Raw genomic sequence first — 6,000 nt, forward strand, 5'->3', positions numbered from 1 at the left:
CCACAACAGCTGTAGAAATGAGGGTGACTGGAGCGCTCCAAGACACCAGGACACAGCCTCTCCATTTGTGGGTTTTATTTAATCCTTCAGTGCATTCTAGGAGTTGTAGTCTTGGTTCACTTTAATTGAGCCAATTAGATCAACAGACCTGAAAACAATTATATGTAAAATCGAAAGAATACTGATAAGCAGGGATATACAAATCCGGTTTTATTGAAAGTCCAGGAATGGAAAAGTCATATTCCGTTGACATGGAGAGATCTCGTCGCCCTAGTAGAATTGCTACCATAGTAGAAATGGTACCATGCAACCGCATCCCCCTCGCGCCCCTCCCCCCCAACCATCTTGTGAATCACAAGATGAACAGATGGGGTGGAATACTACCCAATTCTAGAGTCTGACCCAAATCTACAAGATGGTGGAAACACTCGGGTCCAGAAAAAACGTTTTACTAGTTTTAACAAATGTTTCTGCACTCTGCCTGTGACACCAGTCTCAGCAGTGCGTGGTGGCAGAAATTCAAGAAATCTCCCTTCACATTTTTTTGTGTTCATTTCAATTTGGTGAGAATAATATGATTTGAAAGTAGTGGTGTTTAGCAGTTTGCACCTTTTGCAGGTGCACCCAAATACCTTCCTTAACATGGTGCCATGATTCTGCCTCACAAAGCCATTAGCAAACATTTTAACAAGTGTGCAGAGTCTAGTTTCTTTCAAGGGAGTATGGTAGGCCTGGCCACCGGATGTACAAGAATGTTTTAAAATGTACACCAGTTGACTATTCGCTGCTGGTCTTTATTTTCCTAATGATTTGTATCTATACATCCATGTTTCTGAAGGGCAGCAGTCTGTGCACCCATGCTTATTCAGAGTAGTTGATATGCTCAAGGACACACGTCGTGTCAGAGAGGCACAGGAGCGAACATTTGAATTTAAATGCCAGGGCCTTTGTTCCGGTGCCCCGCGCCCCTCCTTAACACCCACAGCTATGTGAGGAATGCCAGCCCCGGTCCCCTGTTCTCACCCTCCCCCCATCGCCCGTGTTTACCTTTTGTGCTCTGGTGCGGGCGAGCGCGTGCATTTTTCACAGCTGAGAGGAGAGATGAGACAGGTGTGCTGAAGGGAGCGGGTAGAGCCCAAGGAATTCACCCTGCATTTGCAACCTTTGCTCACTCTGTGCTGCGGTTTTCCCTCTAGCCCATGCAGGGGACCCTTTAATTGCGTGCACATGAAGCACACTGTGCACTCTTTTACAATAATGCGGCTTCCGTGTGTCTTTCTGGAGCCCATGGTGGCTGCGTGTGAACTCACATACTCCACGCACCCTAATCTCCGTCTTCGGCTTTATTTTATCCTATTCAGAGCTAGGGTTTCCCTGTATCCCCGTGAGGTGCACCCAGCCCTGGTTCTTCCTCCCTGCTATCGCCCTGATGCACGGTCCCGGGCCCCATTAGCATGGTCGGACTGGTCAGCCAGTAAGCAGGCAATCCCCGGGAGGCTGGAGCCCAGGAGTCCAGTCTTGGCACTTGAAGGCCGGTTTGGGCTTCCAGGAGTGGTGGTTCTGTTACTCGATCACGGCGGCAACGTCAAAGAGTTGTTCTGGTTCTAGCGCGTCTGCAGATGGGGACATAATTTATAATTGTTGCCAAGGCTGCGTTTCCAGTCTAGGATTGCCCATAAGGACGCCACATGTAGTCTTCCTCACCAAGGCTTTCAGATGCCCAGGTCTATCCAGTCTAGCGTTTTAAGTTGTATAATTGTAGTCCTTGTTTTCTAATAGGATACAAAGGATTTACAAGTACAGAAAGACAATGAAAAAACCTGGACTGGAAGGCTTCTCCTGACCGGAACTCTGGAACGCGAGATCTCTGCTTCACTAGGTACTTTGCACCCGGCCTGCCCATCTCCCTCTCTGCCCTCTGGCAGTGGCACCCAGCCTGCCGCCGCTATGATTATTTTTCCTAATTCACAACTTGCATTTGCTCAGAGACATCCAGGCTGCCCTTCTTCCTGCCTGTGCTTGGGACAACACAACAGGCTTTAGCCTCCAGTCTTCTCCAGGGCTCAAGATTCTGGTCTTTTTGTTTTCTGTTTTTTTTTATAAGGGCAAGCATTCAAGACCTCTTGTATATATATTAGTATATACTTAGATGTGTATGTACTTTGTGGACTCTGGAGAGCAGCCCTAAGACTTGTCTGCTTCCGCTGAAAGGACTTGTTTTTTAGGCCAACTGCCTCTATTTAACTGTATTGATAGAAAACGGCCAGTAGAGGTCAGTAAATTACCAGAATTTCTTTCTGCTTGTACAACTGGTGCCATTTAACTGTCTTTATAGAAAATGACCAGTAGTGGTCAGTAAAATACCAGAATTGCTTTCTGCAGAGGGACTTTATTTTTTTTCATTTTTCTGGCAACTGCCTCTATTTAACATTCTTAATAGAAAACGACCAGCAGAGGTCAGAAAAATACAAGAATCACTTTAGCATTCTCTAAATTCCAGTCCATAAAAATTGTCTTCCATGAGCACCCGTAGACAATAATATTTTTTTCAAATCTTGTATTTTCAGTGATATGACCACCGAAGGCCCTGATTTTATATTAAAAACAGAACTTTGGACTACACCGTTTCCCACTGAAAGGCAATATTTCTCTCCGTGTGTTCCCATACCTGGCGTGTCACGCAGTTTGGTGCTTACTTTCCCTCCATGTTAAAGAACAGTAGATGTTTCAGCACCCAGGCTAATGTGCTGCATAGCTAAAAACATATTGGGTCACAAAACCGAGACCGATTGCATTGCAAATGGTTGTTTCCATGGAAATCGGAGTGCAAGTCAATTGTGAGCTGAACAAGTGGAATGTTAGCTAAGAGTAGCAAGAATGCCTCTTTGTCTATCGCAAAACAAGCTACCCACTCTGTGGCACTAGAAATAATATGATGCCCATAGCTTTAAGTGGGCTGGGTCCTGCTGGTGCTCAGTACCAACAGTTCTAAAAAGCAGGTGCTGAGAGGGATCTCTATCGGGCTCTCCATTTTTCGCCCTCTCACCCTCAGGATGCAATAAAATAAATCTTATCCCTGCAGCAGTACCACCTCCACTGACTGTGATGTAACTTCAAAGCGACTTGGTATAGTTATTTTGCAGTTTCATCATTTCAGAAGTGAAGCATTTTCATTATTATATACAACGAAGCCATAGTTGTTGCTTATTTATCTTATGCAACTAACAACCATTGACAAAGCAAATAGTCCTAGCCTGTTGTAGGTGTAATGTTACTTGCATAATATACCTGGATGCAATGACAGAAGCAACAAAATACTAGTCAGGCGGCACACTATGCTAAGCACAGGTATTTAGCTTACATGTTTTTAAGCCACACCTTTAATTGCATCGGCCACACCCCTTTGAGAGCCCCCCCCCCCCCCCAGTTTTTTCACCCCACTTAAAGTCTTGAATAAGCCCATTATTATCGAAACGTTCATAGCATGTCCAACATGTCAAACTAATGATCACCTAAAGGGGCAAAAATATGTCTGTGATTGTTGAACATCTCTGAGCTAAATCTGCGGATAGCAACGCAAAGCAACCATGTTTTGACATCAATTTAAGAATGAAAAACACTTCAAAACTCATCCCTTCTGAATTTTACTGAACGAAAGGGTCTCCCCATATAGTTAATGAATGTACTAAACGTTGCTTCCGATTGTGGGAGGCGCCTGTCAATCTCATAGCAACCTGCGCTCTATTCTAGACTCGTTCGTGTAGAACTTATTGCTATATACTTAATGATGCGTTCTGAATATGAATTGCAGTAACGGGGCCCTAATACTTAGTGATGCAGGAACGCTACAAGTGACTGAATAATAGACAGATAATTAAAATCACTCAGGGCTCTACAGTGACCTAGAAAATGCAATTACACTTTGCGGATCCGTGTACATGGCTTCTGCCATGTTCTGTTTTTATGCGCAAAAGTTATTAAAAATATAATTAACCAAACGAGGGGTTAGGTCACGTAGGTGGATAAAAACTCATTACAAAGCCTTATGATTAGAGGTCTATTTTTCCTTCTGTACAATTGTTGTGACGTGAAATCTGCGAGACAGTAAGCAGTGAATTCTAAAGGAAGTAAAACGGGATTGTGACAGGATAAATGTCTCCTTTGCGTTCTGGTACTAAATGTGCAATCATTAGGAGACTCTTTTCAACTAACATGTTAAAATGGACCACCTTCGTCTTCACTGTCGTGGTACAGTCAGTGCATGCACGCTCTGCCCAGGAGCACACAGTTCCATCAAGTAATATATTGGGATTTGAGCCGAGACATTGCTCCTCCTTGACAACAACAAATGAATAAGCTGTCTTAGATGTATTTGGTTCTAAATATTAAAATGTGTTACTCGCCTGGTTGTGAGACTCAGCCGGTCAGACGACTTCAGCGTGCGTGTGTTTTTTCCTTCCTGTAAACTCAGCGGTCAGATGCACTTTTCACTCCATCCCCTGGCGGGAAACAAGCGGACTGTGTCCATAATTACCGAAAAATAATTAATTTGCAGAAAAAATTAACTCTTTCTGCCTAGCCTTACAGTGTGTCCACGATCAAAAAGCTGCCCTTCGTTTGGGTCGAAAATCGGTGTTCAGAGGCTCTGCTCTGTCTGAAGCCCCCGTGAGAAGCCTTCTGCCCGTGCGATGCTGCTGCAAGGACGCCCCTCCCATGCAGGCTCACAGACACCAAACCCAGCCCCTCCTGGAGACCCGTTCAGGAAATTGGAGCTGCCAGCCTGTACCCCTGGGGCTTCCGCCCTCTCTTGTTTAGGGGTCTAAAAGCTTCGTAGGTGTTCTCGAAAGTTGCAAGTAAAGGGTTATTCGAGGGGAGACGGGTTTCGGAGAAGTTCACATCTACAGGAAGACCCCAGTTTAAAAGCGATTCTGATCAATATTCGTTAACATTGGACTAACATGCTTCTTTCTAAGAACATAAGATGCGAATGAGGTGGTGATGAAATGCAAATAGAAGAGTTTTCCCAGGCTGCCCTTTTGTTTCATACTGGGCGTTAAACCGGAGTTCCTTCCGTGCACACTCAGAGGTTTCAGGGTAATTATTTGTAGATTTATATAGAGCGAACTTGACCTGAAGGTATCGGAGCGCTTTCCATGAGCACCAGTTGCGTTACAGACGGACACGTTCATTTTTATTATTTTTTTGGTAGGCACGTGGAGATTAAGCGATTTGCCCAGAATGACGGTATGCTAAATCGACGCCGAGGGAATCTGATTCCCCGGCTCCGAAGTCGGCACCTCTGGCAGTGAGGCCATCAGGCCACATCCTCAGGGTAACCTCCAAGTACAAGTCCATAAATACTACGCTTAGACATACTTCACAATTGTTATCACTTTGTGTGCTGTGTAGTGTAGCTGCACGTGCAATGTTTGAGAAGTTAGGAGGAAAAAACCGTTCTCCTACTTTAGTGTCTGCCTCACAGAGGCATTTTTGGGGCACAAGCCCTGTCTGTGAATGTCAATCTCCCACCCATGGACCACCCTTTTCCATAAAAGAAATTAAATAACAAATCAACACTTCGCACAATTTTAAGTCTCTTTTGGTGACTTGGCACCGGAAAAGTGATGATAAATTTGTGTTTCCCGTGAGCACAGCATCATGTAGGGGTAATGCAAATATCTTTCTTAATGGCCATCAACTGCTCCAGCACAGTTGGAGCCTAACGCCTGCCTATCCTGGTGAAGTGGGATACATCAACCTGTTATTTCAGCAGTTGCTAAGAGGTAAAGTGAGATCGGAGTTTGAAATTTTTTTTTTCTTGCCTACAGTATGTGTGGATATTTATATATGCTTTGTGACAGTGCCAGGTACTTCTGTCTGTATGTGTAAGTCCACTTACAGCACTATACAAATACATCTTTTTGCCACTTAGTAATGTTTAGTACAGCCAATCACAACCCATTTTTATTAATCTTTAAATGGAAAACAATTGAGGTAAGA

At 44.3% G+C, this 6,000-nt stretch overlaps 1 protein-coding gene across 1 annotated transcript in view; it reads right to left on the reverse strand.

Annotated features, from left to right (window-relative positions):
- Nucleotides 1-4,918, reverse strand: part of ANGPTL6 (angiopoietin like 6) — a 206,589-nt gene extending 201,671 nt beyond the window's left edge. Inside the window, exon 1 of the mRNA XM_078640069.1 lies at nucleotides 4,404-4,918. The gene's annotated coding sequence lies outside the window, so the exon portion shown is untranslated. The remainder of the gene's footprint in view (nucleotides 1-4,403) is intronic.
- Nucleotides 4,919-6,000: the final 1,082 nt, after the last annotated feature.

Source organism: Lissotriton helveticus, chromosome 1_1, assembly GCF_964261635.1.
Source record: "Lissotriton helveticus chromosome 1_1, aLisHel1.1, whole genome shotgun sequence".
Taxonomy (NCBI): Eukaryota; Metazoa; Chordata; class Amphibia; order Caudata; family Salamandridae; genus Lissotriton; species Lissotriton helveticus.